Source organism: Suricata suricatta, chromosome 4 (assembly GCF_006229205.1).
Source record: "Suricata suricatta isolate VVHF042 chromosome 4, meerkat_22Aug2017_6uvM2_HiC, whole genome shotgun sequence".
NCBI lineage: Eukaryota > Metazoa > Chordata > Mammalia > Carnivora > Herpestidae > Suricata > Suricata suricatta.
The window spans coordinates 69,399,206-69,417,823 of record NC_043703.1 but is presented as its reverse complement, the minus strand read 5'-3'; the positions used below and the strand labels follow the sequence as shown (position 1 = coordinate 69,417,823).

The window sequence follows — 18,618 nt, the reverse complement described above, 5'->3', positions numbered from 1 at the left end:
GGAAATCCAAGCCGGAGGTAGGCAAGTGGGGAGATCAGGTGTGATGTAAAGCAGGATGCTCATAGGACACCCCCCTGCTGAGTGGGGCCCCAGTGCGGGCCTTTGAAGAGGCCCAGGTTGCTAGTTCACACACTGACCTGTAAGTGTTTTTGTTTAGATAATCAAACAAAGCTCAAAGTAGGATTTGCACGGGTTTCTAATTCCAAAGCATTCTTGCTGTGCCTGTGATGGCAACTTCCTCTTGGAACAGAGACCCTTGGACTAGCAAGTGGAGTGGTGGGGGGAGGGGAAGGAGCAAGTGTTGTAACCTGGGCTTAAGTTGACCTGTAAACATAATGTGGGCCAGAGACAAACATCATCCCTTTAGCCATCAGATACGTGCCCCTACTTTGCACTACACCCAAAAGAATCATAGTCATTTTCCAAAGTTTTCATAAGTTACTTGCATTTAGGTAAATCTTTGACCATCTTCCCATACTTTATGGAAGCACTGGTGTAAAAGTAGGAGGCTCAGAGGACGCATCTATGCCGCCTCTTTGAGGAAAGTCATATGGCCCTGTGAGGCCTCTCTTCACGAGGAAGTGCTCTTTGATTTCTATCTAAACCCAATAGAGTAAACTAAGAGGTAGACACCTACCTGGTGTTTGAGTGGACTCAAGATCAAGTGAACAACCAAAGGATTATGATCCTTGAGGATTATTATCTTACTAATAATTATTATGGTGACATTTATCGAATATCTACTAGGTCCCAAGCACTGTTCCAGACTATAATAGATGTGATTTCATTCCCACTGCATTAAGAAGTAGATAATAATATTCACCATTTTAATGTTTTTTGTTTTTGTTTTTGTTTTCATACAGAGAGAGACAGAGCATGAGGGGGGAGGGGCAGAGAGAGAAGGAGACACAGAACCAAAAGCAGGCTCCAGGCTCTGAGCTGTCAGCACAGAGCCTGACGCGGGGCTCGAACCCACAAACCCACGAACATGAGATCTGACCTGAGCCGAAGTCGGAGGCTTAACCGACTGAGCCACCCAGGGGCCCCGATATTCACCATTTTACACCCAGAAAATGAGGCTCAGAGAAATTCCTGGACCAGGGACACAGAAATCTTAAGCAGCAAGGCAGAATTCGGATGTAGGTCTGTCAGATTTCAAAGCCTGCACTCTTTTTACTATCTCTTGCTTTTCTGGAGGATGGCCCTAAAATATATTTTGGAGTCTACTTGAGTGTTGTTATTTGGTGAGTTATCTTTGTATGTCTGTTTAGATCATAGGCTCCTTGATATGAAAAGACTGAGTCTTTTTCTGGCTTTTGCTTAGCAGAATACGAAAGTTTAATACATTCGAATTGTTGCCGGAAGGTCTGTACCTGACCCTCGTCAGAGCATCATACCAATGTCAAGCTCCTAGTTTGGACAATGTACTGTTGTCATATAAGACTTTATTGTTGGGGGAAACTGAGTGAAGTGCACATGGGAACCCTCTGTACTATTTTTTGGAACTTTTCATGAGTTCGAAATAAAAGATCTGTTAAATGTTAGTGGATAAATGATAAGGGGCGCAGTGCTGGTACGGTGCAAACAAAATTAGCAGGTCAGGTCCCAGGGTTCTAAAACTGTTCTTCCTAACTAGCTGTGTGACTCTGTGCAGCCGAGGCCCAGCAAAAGTGGTATCCAACACCATTTTAGCGTTAAAAGTTACAATTTCTGATATTTAAAAAATATATACATTCAAGAATTCTTTTTTTAGGACGCAAAAAAATACATCTCACTTGCTTCCTCCCAAAATACACTAACACTACAGTAAAGGGATTGTTTAAGGACATACCCCACAAAGACAGGTAGGACAGGAGAGGAGAAAACAGCAACAAAATTACAGAAGCCAGGAAGCAGGTGAGCGAGTGATTAAGGACTTACCAGGTCTTGAGCTGACAGAAGATAAAGCTAGGGGTGAGCTCGTCTGGCACCACAGAATCTTCCAAAAACACTCAGGAACCAACAGCGCCAGGCACTGGTGGATGCAGACAGGGTGGCTAAAAAAAGGACCGGGTTAAGACTCCCCAAAGGACACAAATCTCTAGATTCCTGCCCCCACTCTGTATCCTGGGAGACTGCCTTTACCCCATGTGACTAGAGTCTAGAGATTTCCTCCTCCCAAGAGTGTAAAATGGAAGTCTTTGGACTGGGAACTTGGAAGCACCACGTCCAAGCAAAGAAGACTGAATGAGTGCATACACGATGCGTGCTGAGTGCCAAGACCTCTATCCCCCAGCTTAGCTCCCAGAACTTTGGCAGCCAGATGTGAAACTTCCAAGCAGGGGACTAAAATTCCGTTTTGGAGACTCTGTCCAGCCCAAGAGAAACCACCCAAAGATATTAAAGTCAGGGAATGCTCCACAAACAGCCCACGCGGTCAGCTCACCCTGCAGTGAGGCTCACAGTCGGCAAACCCCGCCCTGAGCTCAGAGCTTCCAGTTCTAGCTTGTTGGTTCTCCACTCTATCGTGGAGATAGACACACCACAAACCAAAGAAAAAGGCAACCTGGAGTCTATGCAGGGAGAAGAAAATTTTCCCCACAATAATTAATATCCTCAGAGCAATGACAGAAGATCTAAGCAAAAGAAAATCTAAGCAAAGAATGCTATAAAAGAAGAGGAGGAGGAGGAAGGAGAAGGAGAGGAAGAAGAAGAAGAAATATAGAGAACAACATCCAAAGAGCTCTTGAGAACTAAAAACAAGACTGCACAGATGACAAATTAAATATAGAGAGACTGGAAAATGAAGTTGATGGTAAGTATCCCAGAAACGATAGCAAAAAGACAAAGAGATGGAAAATGAAGGAGAAAAGGAAAGTAGAGTACAGGTCCAAGAAATCTGACATTTAAATAAGAGAAGAGGGGCGGCTGCGTGGCTCAGTTGGTTGAGCGGCTGACTTCAGCTCAGGTCATGATCTCACAGTTTGTGGGTTCAAGCCCCACATCAGGCTCTGTGCTGACAGCTAGCTCAGAGCCTGGAGCCTGATTCTGATTCTGTGTCTCCCTCTCTCTCTGACCCTCCTCTGCACATGCTGTCTGTCTCTCAAAAATCACTTAAGAAAAATTTTAAAAATATTTTTAAAAAATAAATAAATAAGAGAAGAGACCTCTGAAAGAGAGAAAAGAGAAATAGAAGGTTAATCATCACCAAAATTATTTGAGCAGTTTTCCAAGAACAAGTCACGCCATTCTAGAATGAAAGGGTCCACCAAGTACCCCACACAATGAATGAAAATTGTCCAAGGAACATCACTGGGCTATTTCTAATCACTGGGGACCCACTGGGAACAAAAACATGATCCTCTGGGTTTCTGTGAAGATAAAATAGGTCAAATTACAAGGATCAGGAAACACACTGACTTCAAACTTTTAAAAGACAAAGGACAGAGGGTCCCGCTCTCGGTACGATGGTCAATGTGCCCTCCACCTGGACTTGCCCATGGATTGCCATTCTAAAACCCAGAGAGAACGAATCAGAAGAGTAAACAGCAAGAGGCAGTTGAGAAAGGAGACCAGAATCCAGAGTATGACCAAACCAGCAGTAACTACATCATTTGTTCTCCTAGAGTTCCCCACTGAGACCCAAGGCAGTGCGATAGCAATGGCAACAAGAGCCTGAAGTGCCTAAAAAGTGAAACACTGTTCAGCAATAAAAAGGAACAAATTATTGATGCATGTACTAGAATGGCTGCCTCCGAGATACATTCTGCTAAATGAAATAGGCCAGATCAAGGCCATCCTGTAGGAATGGAAAACAGGCCGGTGACTGCTAGGGGCAGTGTGAGGGAAAGTTTGTGGTAGAATTATTCTGCATCATGACTGTGGTGGTGGACACACAACTCTATGCATTTATCAAAACCCACAGACCTTAGGTAACAAATTAATCTAAGTGTATTAGAAATGAATAATATAACCATATAAAAGGGGAGAAAGGAACTTTGAAAACAGTGGGTGCTTTTTTTTAAGTTTTTATTTTATTTTATTTTATTTATTTATTTTGAGAGAGAGAGAGTGAACACGCTGGGGAGGGGCAGAGAGAGAGGGAGAGAGAATCCCAAGCAGGCTCCGCACTGTCAGTGCAGAGCCCAACTCAGGCTCAAACTCACAAACAGCAAGGTCATGACCTGAGCTGAAACCAAGAGTCGGACACTTAACCAACTGAGCTACTCAAGCACCCAAAATTTGAACAGGATGCTAGGAGCTTAGGACAAAAAGAACTCTATGCAAATAGTGCACTCTCATCACTAAGTTTGTTTCTCAGAGGACTATGGGTTAGCAATTCTCAAATTACTTATGTGTATTCTAGGGTTGAACAGAATAGTAAATTGGGTGTTGAGTGTGAGAGCCAGGTTTCCCACTGTCAGGGAACAAGTTATAGAGAGTGAAAAGAGAGAGGCTAGAATAAACCCTCTGTTGTTTGATTGGAGTCAGGAGTATTGGTATAAACTTTCATTTAAAAAAAAATATGTATACAGTTGAACAGGTAAATAAATGAACGTAAAGATGTATACATACTTGACTTATTATACATACATATATTTCCTAGCTCTGCCTGCTGGGAAGGCCTAGAAGCAATGACACCCCAATAACAGTGAGACTGCCAGGTGCCTCGATGTTGGTCTCTAAATACTATGAGCTATCAAAGGGAACCAGGGCTCTTTCAGAAGTGGTTGATGTAGCTCAGAGAGTGGAAACAGGAGATGAGCCAGGAGGATCTTTTGAAGCCTGAAGGTAAGAAGGTACCCCAAAAAGGATGAATCCACAGGATTCAAAGAACACAGGGACCAACCTTAAAGTGCTTCCAATGGCCACAGCTGGAGCAATCTGAAGTACAATAAAAATGATAATATAATTAGATTATAGTCCATATAAAATAAATACCCATGTATAGAAGAATTTCAATTAATAAATGTAGAAGATGGAGCACCTGGTTGGCTCAGTCAGTTAAGCCTCCGACTTCAGCTCAGATCATGATCTTGCAGTTCACAAGTTCGAGCCTTGTGTTGGGTTTGGTGTTGACAGCTCAGAGCCTGGAACCTGCTTTGGATTCTGATTCTATCTCCTTCTGTCCCTCCCCCGCTCACACACTGTCTATCTCTGTCACTTTCTTTTTCAAATAAAATTAAAAATCTTTTTAATTAATTAAAAATGTAGAAGAAATGAGGAAAATACAGAATCACTGTTCCACCACCACGGATATCCTTGATGCAGTCAAGATGTTCCAGTGGATGCCACAATTCGCGGGCAAAAATTTGAGAAGCAGCAGGATACCTGTATGATCTAACAGTACTTCCCGCAAGATACTCATTAACTTAAAAAAAGGAAAACAGTAACTCTTAACTCTACAACAGAGAAACCCAGCCCCTCTGTCAAGTGATCAAGGTAGACATCACTAGTGGGGCATCTGGGTGGCTCAGGTAGCTAAGCATCTGACTCTTGATTTCGGCTCACGTCATGATCCAGTGGTTTGTGGGATTGAGCCCCACATAGGGCTCCACGCTGACAGTGCAGAACCTGCTTGGGACTCTCTCTCCCCCTCCCTGCTCATGCTCTCTCTCTTTCTCTCTCTCTCAAAAAATAAAGTTTTTTTTAAAAAAAGATAAATATCACTAACTCTAAGGATTATTGCGGGGGGAGGGTGCCTGGGTGGCCCAGTCGGTTAAGCATCCAACTTTTGACTTCAGCTTGGGTCATGATTTTACTTGGGCTTCATGATGAGCATGGAGTCTGATTGGGATCCTCTCTCTCCCTCTCTCTCTCTCTCTCTCTCTCTCTCTCTCTCTCTCTCTCTCTGCCCCTCCCCTGCTCACTCTCTCTCTCTCTCTCTAAATAAATAAAAACATAAGAATTACTGACATTATGAATCCCTCAGTCTGATGCCCTGATGCACATGACTTCTGTGGTCTTGCTAAAAATTCATGAGAAAGCAACAGGCAAACCCAAATTCAGGGACATTCTACAAAATAACTGACTGGTAGTATTTTGGTTTTTTGGTTTTTTCCAATAGTGACAAAATCATGAACAACAAGGAAAGACTGAGGAGCTGTGACAGACTGGAGGAGATTGAGGAGAAATGGCAATTAAATGCAGTGTGGGATCTTGGGAAGAGGGCATCCCTGGCAAACTCCTTATAAACCTATAGTTTAGTTAATCGTATTTTACCAAAGTTAACTTCTTAGCTTTTATAAAGATTATATAAGATGTAAACATTAGGGGAAGCTGGGTGAGGGATATATGAAAATCCTCTGTACTATTTTTATTCTTCTGTAGGGCTAAAATTATTGCAAAATGAACATTTTTTAAAAACTAATTACTATCGGGGGCACCTGGTGGGTCAGTCAGTTGAGCATCTGACTTCGGCTCAGGTCATGATCTCACAGTTCGTGGGTCCAAGCCCTGCATTGGGCTCTGTGCTGACAGCTCAGAGCCTGGAGCCTGCTTCAGAATTCGTGTCTCCTTCTATCTAGCCCCCTGCCCCGCTTGCTCTCTCTCTCTCTCTCTGTCTCTCAAAAATAAATAAATGTAAAAAAAATTTTAATAGATTTTTTTAAAAAGTACATACTATGGAGCGCCCAACTGGCCCTATCAAAAGAGCATGCAACTCTTGATCTCGCGATCGTGAGTTTGAGCCCCACACGGGGTGTAGAGATTACATAAACAAATAACTTTTTAAAAAGTACATACTATGTTAAAGAGTCATTTTGCATCCTCAGCTGACCTGTCACCTCTTCTAAGGTTTGTTCAGCAACGATGTGGACTTAGGGATGTACATGCTGCCTGGTGCTCAACCCTAAGGTGACTTCTGAGTTTGGTGCCCGGCCCAGCGGCCCAGCTGATTCTCCTTGCTCATTTTTCTACATTGGCCATCAACTCCTCTACAATTTTCTACATCTACATCAGCTCCCACTCTGCAGAGCTCCAACCTCCAAGAAAGCCACTCTTTCCTTGTGTCTGAAAGATTACAGACGAATATAGTCTAGGTGGAACTAGGCCATTTGGTTATGCCCTCGGAATTTTAAAACCAATCCCCGTGTTTACAAACCTGAGCTTACGTGTCACCTTTGTGGGGTAGTAAGTACCCCTTTCAGAAGCTCCTCCCCGCGGAAGCAGGTGCGGTCCTGAAAGACTGTTCTTAATCACACTGTTTATCATCCCAGTTGCCTAGAAGGAGTTTCCACTTGCGGTCCTCATGGTGATGTCCATCAAATAGGACTGTTTTAAAATCAAGCACATGCATGGGAGGCCTGGGTGGCTCAGTCGGTTGAGCATCCTACTCTTGATTTCAGCTCAGGTCATGACTCCAGGGTTGTGGGATCGAGTACTGCGTTGGGCTCTGCACTGAGTGTGGGCCCTGCTTGGGACTCTCTCTGCCCCTCTCCCCCACGTATGCTCGCTCTCTCTCTCTCTCTAAAATAAAAATTAAAAAATATATATTAAAAATTTTTAATAAATACGTAAAACAAAGCGCACGTTCCACCTCTTCACTGATACATGTTCCCTCTGGCGTATTTCCCCCAACAAATCTGTTCTTTACTGCACAGAACACGCATTGAGAGAGAGAAGATCTGCAAACATTGTAAGCATCTGCTTCACTTGTAGCCACCACCCCCACTGCACTCTGAAGTCAGGCGCTTCAAAGGGGCCTTGGAAGGAGGAAATATCCATGGCCTGGGGCAAGCATGCCATCCCTCCAGCCGCTGGTGTCTTCAAAACCCTGGCAGGCTCCTGAAGGAGGCTGGTAGGCTCTTCGACACGGAAGCCTCCAAGCCACACTTGGAGCCCTTTCCTTGTTGTCTATCGCTTGTCCCATCTCTTGCTGATTATTGACTATAGAAGCAAGGCAGCTTTTATGTATCACACAATTACCCTTTGTCCTTTAGAACCTTCTCTAATGTTGAATGACTCAATCCATACACAAGGGCAACATTCATTATTTTTTCACTGCTTTCCATTTTTTAAAAATTACCTCTTGTTTGCGATTGAATGTATTAGTAAACCCTTATGTGCCCATATGTGATGGGGTTAAAAATGCTTGCAAAACACCTCGGGCTGAGCACGAGCAGAGCAAGCACACTAGAGACCAACGGGCTTATGGCCGAGAACTCTGATGGGGCATGGGTGGTGAGCAGGGCTTCTGCAGGGTGGCTGAGTTTGGTGGATAACCATGCAAGACCTCAAGGAGAGGGTGTCTGTACTTCCCATAAAGGGCAAGAAGGATGGGGCGCCTGGCTGGCTCAGTTGGTTAAGCGTCTGACTTTGGCTCAGGTCATGATCTCAAAGTTCGTGAGTTCGAGCCCTGCATCAGACAGACTCTATGCTGACAGCTCAGAGCCTGAAGCCTGCTTCACATTCTGTGTCTCCCTCTCTCTGCCCCTCCCCTGCTCATTCTCTGTCTCTCTCTCAAAAATGAATAAACATTTAAGAAGTTGTTTGAAGAAAAGAGCAAGAAGGATGTTCTCCAGGCTGTGAGTTCGAGCCCACATTGTGTGTGGAGCCTACTTAAAATAAAAATTTAAATTTAAAAAGAGCAAGAAGGAGACTCTAAAGTTGCTGCTTGATATTCTGTTTCCAGAATCAACGGAGCAGGAGGTTGACAGAATTATGTGGAGCATCCGAGCAGACATCTACTCATCTACATTAAAAATCATCAACATCAAGGGGCGCCTGGGTGGCTCAGTCGGTTACGTGTCCAACTTCAGCTCAGGTCATGATCTCACGGTTTGTGAGTTTCAGTCCTACGTTGGGCTCTATGCTGACAGCTCAGAGTCTGGTGCCTGCTTCAGGTTCTGTGTCTCCCTCTCTCTCTGACCTTCAGCTGCACGTGGTCTCTCCCCCTCTCTCTCAAAAATAAACATTTTTAAAACTTAAGAAAAAATAATCATCTTCATCATCATCATCAAAGATTGGTCCAGAAACTTAAAAAGTGATACTTACTATGCATCAAACACATGCATTTTCTCCTGAGTTCTTAGAACCGCATGATGCAGATACTCTCAGCCCCACATTGCAAATACGGAAACCGAGACCTGGACCGGTAAAGTAACTTATCCAAATCACACCGCTAATTAGGAGCAAAGCTGGGATTCACACCGGGGTCTCTGACCACAGAAATCTTACCACCAAGCTTAACCTACCTCAGTGTCAGATGAGCTGACCGGAGCAATGAGTGCACTTCCCTACTGAAAGGTTTTAGCTTCTTCCTCACAATCCTCTCATCCAGCAGAGCTGGCACTGTGAGCCCTGTGTCCACCTTAGAACATTCCCACCGTGAGCCACCTCCCTAGGACAGCCGAAAGCCACTCTGTTTGCAGACCCTACACCTTCAGAATCAACACAACTGTAAGCTATTGGTGGGCGTCCTTAGACAGGGCTCAGGAAGTAGTTCTCAACCAGGGGCAATGTTGCTTCCCAGGGACACCTGCCAATGTGTGAAGGTATTTTTGATTACCACGATCTGGGGTGAGGAGGAGGAGTATTAAATCACAGCCAGGGATGCGACTAAGCATCTCACGAGCCAGCGCCTCCACTCCCCCACCTCCAGTCCGGCCCTGGGTGTCAGTGGTATAGAAGCTGGGAGACCCCAAGCGAAAGGAGTCAGTCCTGCTCTTGAACCCTTGTCCCCAGCCTGGCCTGGGATGTAAGAGTGCAGCTACTGCAGTCAGGAAGCTGTACCCGATGGGTATCTCCTCTGCAGGGGAGAAGCGACTGCCCGCATTCTGGCTTTCTCTGTCCAGCTAATTAGTGCGTTTGCGGACTGTCTGAACTGACAGCCTCCTCTCCCCATAAACAGCGTGTTGGCAAGCCAGTCCACATTCAGAACACTGCCCTGACAAGCTAAGCAAGTGATTCAACAAGGTGACTCTTCTTGCTGTGCAGAATAAAGGCGGGTGGCATATTCTAGAGGCAATCCATGGTGTGGCAGGGGAAGAGAGAAGTGTGGCATTGACAAGCTTAAAGGGGCTCTGACGGGTAAAGCAAGGAAAGAGCATTACCATTCGGGGGGGTGGAGAGGAACTTTAAAGCTGGTCAAGGAGTCCTCTTGGCCCCTCTCCCTAATTATTTTAGCAGGCAATGAGATCATGCTCCACAAGAACGGACGTAAAGAAATGGGAGCTATAACCGGATAAGGCTGCGAATACACTTGGCTTCGCTATAGAAACTAAAGCAAGACGTGTGCTGCATTTATTTCATGAAAAGTTGAAGGTCAGAGTTCCTTCACAAATGAACCAGCCTGGAGAGTCAGACAGACCTGGTGCTGAGTTCCCGCTTTGAAATGTCCTCGCCCTGAGAAGTGCAGGGCGTGATGTGTGTGACACAGGCACGTGGTAGTGCGGGGCACAGAACACATGTGCAACAACTCTACACGGAATACATGCCCTGCCCCGGCCTCCCCTGTCCCTTCCTTCCTCGCACGTGTAGAGACGAGGATTGGTCTTCCCCGGAGAGCCTGGCTGGGTGAAGGAAACGTGCAAAGGGCTGAGTCTGAGCCCAACAGAGGCTTTTTATTAATGGCATTTACTTTGACAAATCATTCCCACGAGACGTCCAGATAAGCAAGCTTGCCTCAAACAAGGATCTTTGACACGAGGACCCAGAAAATGAATCCCTGAGACACACTTACGATGCACCCAGGGTCACCAGAAACAGGTTTACCAGGAAGCTGATGAAAAGGCAGCTCCAGGCCTTTCACCTGGAGCCCCAGCAACGCAATCCTGGCCATTGGCTTTCATAAACTTGACCTGGGTAAGAATCTCTGACCTCCAGTGCTTAAGACTGCTGCCTCTTTCTACTCTGACCTCCCTTTGGCCACATTTCCCCTCCTTTTGGGTGACTTAACAAAATGTTTTTAATGTTTATTTGTTTTCACGTTTGTTTATTTTGTTTGAAACAAACAATGTTTGTTTCTTTTTAATAGAGTGCTGGCAGGTGGGGGGGGGCGGGTACAGAGAGACGGGGAGACACAGAATCTGAAGCAGGCTTCAGGCTCTGAGCTGTCAGCACAGAGCCTGATGTGGGCTCCTAACCCATGATCATGAGATGAGGAGATCATGACCTGAGCTGAAGTTGGATGCTCAACCGACGGAGCCATTCAGGTGCCCCTGGGTAACTTTGGAGTGGCCATGGGCATTTTTGGGATCTGGCTAAGAGAACCTGGGAGTTAGAGACGCCTTTACTTTGGGTTAAGATATATTTGTAAATTTATATATTTACAGTTCAGTTACTGCTAACTATTCTGGAGTAGGGAAGGTTGCCAGTACCTTTCCTACAGGCCACTGGGTTGACCCACAGGCCTGGAGATAGGAAGGCTCAGGTCCAGAGGTCACATCACAGTGTGAGTGTGCCCTGTGGAGTCTGGCACCACAGGGGAGTGGGGGAGGGGTAAGGGGAGGGGGAGGATAATCATGGTGTGGAATGGACAGAACACAACAGACTAGTTAACTGTAGGCACACTTAAAATTGATAACTGGTCAAGATGAGTTTTGAGACCACCTGAGGAACAGCCCCCCTCCCCCCAAATACAGGATACTAAGCAAGTAAGATGTTTCTTAATTTGGGGATACCTTAATACCCAATTTTGTATATATAATTTTATATTCTCTCCAAAAGAGGCTCTCAGATTGGATAAGTTTCGAGCTGTACAAAACCCGGGTCCATCCCTGAAACTCAAACTAATAAACTAATTTTTATCTTTTAAAGAGGGTAGAATGGGGGTGAGGGGGAGTGAGAATGGAGACCATAAAATCTAACTAAATTTCCTGAAAATAATTACAGCCTAGTCAGACAGTGAACGTAGGAAACTGGAAATTCCTTATGTATCTGTTCTATCGGGAAAGATTTAAATAAAGTTAAGAATATAAGGCTCCAGACTATCCTAGTGGATTTTCTTGCAATGCTGAATCCATAGTGCACAGCGTTTCAGGGGAAAGCATTTTTTCATAATGTGAAATAAAACACACTTAGCTTTAAAAAAGTAAAATAAAATAAAGGTTAGTTTAGTTTCTGCTAGAGTCTTTTATCTGTACTTCACCTATCCCTTCCCTCCAGCTGAGTCTAAACCCTATTCACGCCCGCTATTGTCGCTTCTAACACCCAAATCAAACAAACGCGGCTGGATAATTCGTTTTTGAAAGCGCAGAGTAACACTACACAAGCTGGAGAAAGTGAAAGAACTTCTTTCCAAATTCGAACGCCCCAGAACAAGGAAACATGCAGGTAGGCAGCGTCCTTCCAGTTTCTGTTCCTCCCGCACGGAGACTTAAAGGAACCACGTTCGGGATGCTTGGTTTTCATTTTCACGGAAACGCCAGAAGAGCTCACGAGCTCGCCCTTGCCTTTCCCCACCCCCTTTCTCCCCTCCCCCTCCTCGAACGCCCTGGACTCCCAGGAGCACGAATTGCACAAGGACGAGAAAATGTAGCGTTCTGCTCAGTTCAGAACCGTGTCCTCCATTTCGCAAACGCCTGGGCCGCGCGCCAAGGGCGCCCGCCCCGCCCCCCGCGCGCCGCCCGGGATGCTGCGGCCCGGGCCACCTCCAGGTTTGGGAAGGGGGTTACCCCGGGCAAGTTTGTCAAGTGCGAGCCGAACGACACCAGCGAGTATTTGCTGGCTCTATGCCTTTCCTTGGAGAGCACTTAGCAAGATCAAGGCGCCGCACCCACCCGGTCCACCTTCCGTGGCCGTGCTGCGCGGTTTACAAAAACCGAGCTCGTGGCTCTAAAACCTGCATTTGCTCCCTGGGAGTAAGCATTAGTTAATGATTGCCAGCCGGTTTCTGTGTCTCGGCACCATGTGACCTGGACACGTGACTTGGAGCCGGCTGTGGTGGTTCCTTGTATTTGAATAAAAAGATCAAGCTTATTATTGCGCTGAAAGCCTGCGGATCTCGTCCGTGCAACGTGATTCCCAGGCGGGTTACACAACGCTCGGCCGCCCTGGGCTCCTGCGCCCAGCCTGCCTCCGCCCGGCGCAGGGAGCTGTTTTCTACGGGACCTGAAACAAACATGGTTTTATGTTTTCCAAAGCGAGAGTCCATTTTCCCCCTTGGAAAATGCATGATGATCCTGAAAAAGGAAGAGACCCACTTCCTCTGAGCCTTTTTCTCAGGAGCTTAGGATCCCTACTGCATGCGTACAAATGAAGGGGAAAAGCGGAGAGCCAGTCTCCCTTTTCAACCGAAGATTTAGGATTGGTTTGACCTTTCACTATTTTTCTGTCTCCCTCCCTGGAAACTCTTCAACATAGACTCTTTTCTACTTAGAAATATATATGTATATATAAACTAAAAATGATATTTTTTAAAATTTAAAATGTAAATGGCATGTTCCCTTGGTGGGTTTTTCACCCCCTAAGATTTCTAGGATGTTGGCGGTTAAATTTTGGCTCCAGCATATCCTGCAAAGGAGAGAGCAAAGGGACTAGTCTGCTTATAGGTGGGAAGAGCTGGGGTCCCTTTGTAGATAAGGGGGTCGGTGAGCACAGGTATGCAAACGTAAGCAGATTCGCCTCAAAAGGGACCCAGTCCGGTACTCCAAAGGTGACGTAGTTGCTCTGCTCTTTTTAATACTCCCCACCCTCTTCCTCCCCCGCCCCCAGGGCTATAGAAGCCCTGCAGTGTTTTGCTTCCTTCTGTCTCTGAGGGTAGTGTTCAGTGACGACTCAATTACAGAAGGCTGGGGGAGGAACAGTAACATTGGTTATCTCTAGCCCAAGGCCTTCCCTGAATGGACTTGCAAAGCACTTCCCCGCAGCACAACCCCCCCTTCCCAGCAGTGTCTGTCCTGCAGAGCAGGAGGCCAGCCCACTCTCCAGTCCAGGCCAGACTTCGCTGTGGATTCATTCATTCCAGCAGGACTTCGGGCCTCTGCCGCTGGCACCAGTCCAGGTGCTGAGGAAGCAGGTGGGAACAAGGGAGCCTGATCCCTGCTGCAGTAGGAGGAAGAGTGAGCGCCAGGAGGCCAAGCCCAGGAGGCCTGTCTGGGCCTGGAGGATGGGCGGGGGCGCAGCATGTCCAACTCCCTTCGGTGTTCCAGCCATTGGTCCGATGACATGGCCACTAAAGACTAAATATTTGCCAGCTGGTGCTTTGGGAAGAGTAAAATCTTTGCTGGCGGATATAGGTGTGATCTTGTTTCTTTGACCTTCTAGTCGGCCCTGTAGGGTCCTTGCTCCCTGTTCCCGATCCTGCACGGACAAGCGTCGTTGTGTAGACGGCTCACTGCTGCCCACGGCATAGCCAACAATACAACGATACAGCCTGCTAGTGATGCCGCCCTGAGCTGTGATCACGGCATTGCCCAGATTCCAGCCAGAGTATCTCAGCCTTCTACTTCCCTTCTTCTCTGCAGCCCCCCTTTCCCACCCCCCCACCCCCCCACCCCGCCTTCAGAGGACACCCCTGTACCTCTGGCAAGAGCTACCCTAAAGGCCGGCCTGTCCACAGTGCTGGTGGGGAGAGGTATGGCCTTGGGCAGCCTTCCCAAGGATGAGTTGCCAAGGAGCTAGGTGTGAGGCCCTCCCTACTTTGACAAGCCCTGAGGTGGATCAGAGAGTGAAAGTGTGTTCTGAAATTGGCAGCGCTTCTGACACCCTGAGTAAGAACTCGCCAGGAGACAGAAAGGGGGAGACAGAGAGAAAGAATGGAGTTATCAAGTTTTCAATGACATCTGGATTGGATTTTGATGCTCGTTCAGTGGACACTCTTCTCTATGGACCTGTATTGCACATCAAAGGAAAGGGAACTTGGCAAGTTCAAACAAAAGCCAGAGGTGCAGGCACAGTGGTCCTTTATACCAGGACCTCAGAGAAGACCCCTGATATCCGTGTATGATAAGCAGGACAGATACCAGACACGAGCCACCCAGATGAGGCCTCCAGCCCTGCTCCCCAACCCTGACCTGAGAATGGAAGGCGGGGCAGCTCCTGCTGGAGAAAGGAAGGACACGGGTTCTGGTCCTGGGAACGCAAGGTACTGTGAACCTAATTTCTCCTCCCAGCCAATCTCAGTCATACTTCCCACAGTCCCTTGTTTTCCTGAGGACCAGTAACTGTTATCTTCCCCCTGCAGATGTGGGGGAGGGGGGAAGGACCCTGAGGCAGAAACATGATAACACCCCCAGCATTGGAAAATCAAAGATAAGGGGTGCCTGGGTGGCTTGGTCCGTTGAGTGCCCGACTCTTGATTTCAGCTCAGATCATGATCTCATGGTTGTGAGCTCAAGCACCGAGTCGGGCTCTGTGCTGATGGTGCAGAGCCTGCTAGGGATTCTCTCTCTCCCTCTCTCTCTGCCCCTCCCCGCCACTTCCTCTCAAAATAAATAAAAATAAACATTAAAAATTGTTAAAATTAAAAAAGGAAAATTAGAGATAAAATTCATGTCTTCTCCAGGCTTGTCTTTTGTAAGACTCTGGGCTACCAAGAGTACTGGAATAGTGCAGCCCTGATGGAAAACAATACGGCAGGAGCGCCTGGGGGGCTCAGTTGTTGAACCCAGAACTCAGAGTCCAACTCTTGATTTCGGTTCAGTCATGATCTCAGGACTGTGGGAGAGCCCCACTTTGGACTCCACGCTATGAGTGAGCTTTCTTGATATTCTCCCAGTCTCTCCCTGTGCTGCTGCCTACACCCCAACCCTGCTCATGTGCTCACACGCACTCTCTCTCTAACCTAAAAAATAAAGAAAATAAAGAAAAGGAAAAGAAAAAAAAACAATATGCCAGGTCCTCAAAAAAATTTAAACATAGAATTGCCATATGATCCAGCAATTCCATTTCTGGGTTTATATCCACAGGACTTGAAAGCAGGGGCTCAAATATAGATTTGTACACTCATGTTCATAGTGGCATTATTCTTAATAGCCATAAGATGGAAACAGCCCAAGTGTCCATGGATGAATGGATAAACAAAATGTGCTTCACACAATGAAATATTATTCAGCTTTACAAAGGAAGGAGGGGCACCCAGGTGGCTCCGTCAGTTAAGAATCCAAATCTTGATTTCCACTGAGATCATGCTTTCGTGGTTTCTGGGATCAAGCCCACTTCAGGCTCTGCGCTGACAATGTGGAGCCTGCTTGGGACTCTCTCTCTCCCTCTCTCTCTCTTCCTCCTCTGCTCAAATGTGTGTGCATACACACTCTCTAAATAAACAAACAAACAAATAAATAAATAGGAAGGAAATTCCAGGGGCACCCGGCTGACTCAGTCGGTGGAGTGTGTGATTCTTGATCTTGGGGTTGTGTGTTCGAGCCTTGCATGGGGTGTAGAGATTACTTAAAAATAAAATCTTTTGGGGTGCCTAGGTGTCTAGGTGGGTCAAGTGTCTGATTTTGGCTCAGGACATGACCTCATGGTGCGTGACTTTGAGCTTTGTGCTGACAATTCAGAGCCTGGAGCCTGATTTCAGATTCTGTATCTCCTGTGCTCTCTGCCCCTCCCCCACTCACCCTCTGTCTCTCTCTCTCTCAAAAATAAATAAACATTAAAGTTTTTTTTAATAAAATAAAATCTTTTTAAATAATTTTTTAATGTTTATTAGAGAGAGAGAGCACGTATGTGTGCGTGTGCACACAAGTGGGGGAGGGGCAGAGAGCAAGGGAGACAGAGGATTCAAAGTGGGCTCTTCGCTAATAGCAGAGAGCCTGACAAGGGGCTCCAACTCAGGAACCCATAAGATCATGATCTGAGCTGATGTTGGATGCTTAACAGACTAAGCCACCCACATGCCCCAAAAATAAAATCTTTGAAAAAAAAAATACAGGAAGGAAATTCTGACATGTGCTACAACGTGGACCACCCTTGAGGACAAGATGCTAAGTGCAATAAATCCATCACAAGAAGACAAAAACTGTAATTCTAATTACATGAGGTTCCTAGAGTCAAATTCATAGAGACAGAAAATAGAACGGTGGTTGTCAGGGGCTGGGTAGCGGGCAGAATGGTGATTTGTTTGATTTTCAAAGTATTGAAAAGAACTTGTGGGCTCAGGCCGTCGTTAGGGGGACAATTTTCAGTTTAAGAAGATGAAAAAGTTCTGGAAATGGATGTTGGTGATTTACAATATGTAAATGTACTTAATGCCACCGAAATGAATGCTTTAAGACATTATGATGTTAAATGTGATATGGTGTGTCATCCACTAAAATAAACACTGTGAAGGGTGTCAGAGTATCACCTACACAGCTTTGGAGTGTCAGGTAGTCTCAAACCATCTTTGCCTTGTGTATTGTGCCCTGTGTATCTATTTGTAGGGTTCATGGGAATTACCCACCAATCCTATCCCTCCTGATGTCCAAGAAGATGACATTAAAATGTGGCCATGTCGGCCATGGAGCCATCTCGCTTGTCATTTAGCCTTGGTTCTGTGATGTGCACAGCCCCGAGAAGTGGGGGCTCCTCCTTCATCAAGCCAATCCTTATCCTCACCCTGTCCCTTCAGTCCACTGATCTGATTTACTAGAAAGAGAATTGGTGGCATACAAGAAAGACAATGGATCAAACTCTACTGTGGAGCTAGTTTTCACTGCCTCCCATGGAAAATGTTCAAGATTTGGGATAAACTTTTTTGCTTGCATGAGTAAATTTTTTTCTCACCTATTAATTGATCTTTCAGGTCATAGGAAATACTTGATGGAGTGTTAGCAAAACGTCTGGACTTCAAGGGATATGAGAGAAGAAGATCCCAGGAGGTACAAGCAGAGAGATTACAGACACCAAGTTTCAAATATTCTCTGCCCTCGTTTTATGACTCAACATACAATAGGATAGTGGGTGTTACTGGAAACCATAAAGAATATTCTATTCTTACATAAAGATTGTACTTCCTAATTCTAAGTAAACAAGGCCCGTTGAGTTTCTAGAAAAGAAGGATAATCCTCATTTGGAAGAACCCGAGGCCTCCTTGGAAGAAGTAAACCTGGTGAGTTAGGAAGGCCTTGAATTGTTGTCTATATTAACTACTAACAGTTGCCATGAATAATCCATAAACGTGAGAACAGGTCTCTGTGGGGGACTCCTGTTGTAGCTCTCCAGCAGACTTGGTCCCTGCGACCCCTGCATCAGTCAGACCCACACTGAGCCCGTGATGAAGAGCTTCAAGTAGGCTGAAGCATCTGAAAATGTATGAAAGACAAAGCTGCAAATAAAGATACTATCTAACCTCTTATCGACGTGGTTGCTTGGTGATCGCACTACATGAAAGAGTGCTCACTTAGCTCCGTGCTTGGCACTTAACAAATGTTCACTTAACTGGGTTGCATTATTATTGTTACTATTATTATTCTGGATGTCCCGCATATACAGCAGTCACATTTTTCAAGTCCCAAATTAAGAACTCCGGTATGAGATAGTATACCCAGGCAGAGAGCAAGATGGATTATTTCAATCCAACGCCGTCTGGAAAATTCCAGGCTGTGCATAGCGGGTCTCACGGGCGCCCCATGGACAGACTACTGCAGCTAAGCTATGAAATTTACCCAAGTTCCTATAACTTTGGATCTACAAAGGTAGTATTTCATCTAAATACAAATCATTGTTGCATTCAATTCGCAAATATTCATTGAGCACCTAAGTGTAAAATATTGA

The 18,618-nt window shown here is 45.9% G+C and overlaps 2 long non-coding RNA genes across 2 annotated transcripts in view; both read left to right on the top strand.

Annotated features, from left to right (window-relative positions):
• LOC115290827 overlaps positions 1–8,750 on the top strand; it is a 34,112-nt gene extending 25,362 nt beyond the window's left edge. The window contains exon 3 of the long non-coding RNA XR_003908234.1: positions 8,612–8,750. This is a non-coding gene — a long non-coding RNA (uncharacterized LOC115290827). The remainder of the gene's footprint in view (positions 1–8,611) is intronic.
• Positions 8,751–14,796: 6,046 nt separating this feature from the next.
• On the top strand, positions 14,797–18,199 carry LOC115290828. The gene is made up of 2 exons (XR_003908235.1): positions 14,797–15,004; positions 17,648–18,199. It is a non-coding gene; the product is annotated as an uncharacterized LOC115290828 (long non-coding RNA).
• Positions 18,200–18,618: the final 419 nt, after the last annotated feature.